We start from the raw sequence: 2,545 nt of genomic DNA on the forward strand, positions 1-2,545 counted from the left end.
AGTTACCTTAAATTTGATACTTCATTACCATGAAACTGTTTTAAGTAACAAAGTTTCATTGGAGCATTTCATGACATCGTTGGCAAAGTATTTGTGACTTCTAGGCCACGTCATTACAAAAGGATCACCGCGTGAAAGGTTAGATTCTAACACATTTAGTGGTGACAAGAATTTTGGAAATTCTTACGCTTGTAATATGGATTTGGAATTATGATATGAGTATCATTAGAATTATGTCCAATTGATCTATTCACAAAGGAAGGACCATAGAGAGACATAGTATGCATGTTTATTACATGGTATGACTGATTTTAATTCAATTGATTAGTTGATTAATCGAAACATTATACAATTAATAAAGTCTAATTAATATGGTGATTAAATAATAAGTGTTTTATTTATATTCAATAGTTTTGAGACCATAGTTAATTAGGTTATTATTGTGTTTCACTTTGCATGTTTTACTTCCCGAATAATTGGATTATTCAAAACATCCACATTCGATCATACTTTAGGAGTAAGTAGTGAATTAAAATTGTCATTAATTGGATTGTAGATTGTCTAAAGGTTTAGACATAGCAATGGTTTGCTGCAACATTCACGAGTACATCTGAAATGGACATTTGAGTATTGGATTAACCCACACTCATAGAATTACTTCATGGATTTTATCACAAGTAATTTGGATACGATAATATCTTATATTCTTGAAACGGAGACATATGAGTTGTTGTTTACGAGTCAGTTGTGTATTGATAATACGTAAATGCATCAGTAACTTGATGTTATAAAACATATTGTTATGCATGATTTAATGAGTGGATAGTTCAAGAATATGAGTCAAAGTTTATCTGTTCCTTTTTCCCTAATGGGAAAAGCGATATCTATGGGCCCATCGATGATTTGATGATGGCTTTTAAGTGCTTGGCCAAGCCTAGACTGAATTGATGTGTTCAATTAGTAGTTTGTTATCAGTCGTCATAAATCAGAAATCAGGAAACAAACTTTGGATAGCGAGACTGATTATAATCCGTGTCTCATGTCCATACGATATATTGTAGAATGGAGTAATATTTGATCACTTATCTAAGGACATGTAACTGACTAAGTCAGAGTTCGACAACGGCTTTTGAAAGTTAAGATTATTGGTCAAATTTTGAGGTCATACTTGCAATCATAGTTATTAGACTTATCAAGTGGGAGACTATTGCATTAAGTGTCTAAGCCTATAAAGATAACCAGTATTTTCTTGATTTGATAGTAGCATGGTCCTGTTGGGTTGCCTTCACTCTAGCAACTTGACACTATGACTTTTGGATAAAGAGGTTGAATTTATTATTTGGAATATAAAATTGATTTATTAATGTATTATGAAAATAATATATTAATCAGAAATCATGTTATTTAATTAGTATTTAATCAGAAATTAATTTGGAATTAAAAGAACTGATTAAAGGAGCAGGGGTTGTTTTGCAAATCATTGATAGTTGTGAAACTGGGCTCTTGGACTCCTTGGATAGGAGTGAATGAAAATTATAGGGTGGACCTATAAGATTATCGTCCAAGGCCTTCCAAAGAGGAGTCCATGGGCTGCTTAGGCCTTAAGCAGGGAATTAGGGTTTCCGCCTGCAAACCCTATCTTTGGGACTAAGCCACCTCATGTTTAAAAGCGATCTAACCCTTAGATTTTCGGCCCTATGCCTAAGAACCCTAGTAAAACCGATTTCTAAGAACCATTCCCTCCTCTCTCATCTCATCCTCTTGCTAGTTGTGTTTGTGAGCCATTAGAGGTGCAATATTTAAGGCACTAAGTTTTCAAGAGTCAAGGAACTTCAAGGTATTCTTATTATTGCCACATAACAAGTGAGGTAAACTTCTAAACCCTATTTATATGTAACTTTTTTAATTATATATATGCTAGATCTAGGGTTTTGATTTGGTATTCAATTTGCTTGTTCAACTAGCGAAAAAATTAGATCAAAAGCAATTAGGGTTGCACAAACACATAGGTTGTAGTTATGCTTAAAACCTATCATATTTATCTAGTATGGCTCTAGGTTCCATGCCTTCGAGCAGGATTTGTGGCGGTTACTGGGTTACTCGGTTGGCCCTATCTTATGAGATTGATACCAATGGGATGGTTCTTATTCCTATCCGAGAGATGGGTACTATCGCTCTTGGGAAGACATTTGGGTTGGGCGGAATGGAGGATTCCAGATCACGATATCATGGAGCCAGAGGACATCCCTGAGCCTGCCTTCGAGGGGTGTCAGAGACCTAGGCACAGAGCCTGATCAGCCAAATCCGACTCTACATGACGTGATGCAATGTCTAGTTGTTGCACAGGAGGAGTGTCGTTGGATTATGGCTTGAATTGATGGGGTGATACGGTGTAACGTCCCAAAAACAGTAATAAAATTTTTTCATATGAATTTTATCAAACCTATCATAAATTTTTTCAAAATAAAACACCAAGTGATAATATTGAAAACATCGGAGTACAATTATTCAGAATGCGGAAATCATGAGGGGATGACGTTGTGCC

This window comes from Lactuca sativa, chromosome 1 (genome assembly GCF_002870075.4).
Source record: "Lactuca sativa cultivar Salinas chromosome 1, Lsat_Salinas_v11, whole genome shotgun sequence".
NCBI classification, from domain to species: Eukaryota; Viridiplantae; Streptophyta; class Magnoliopsida; order Asterales; family Asteraceae; genus Lactuca; species Lactuca sativa.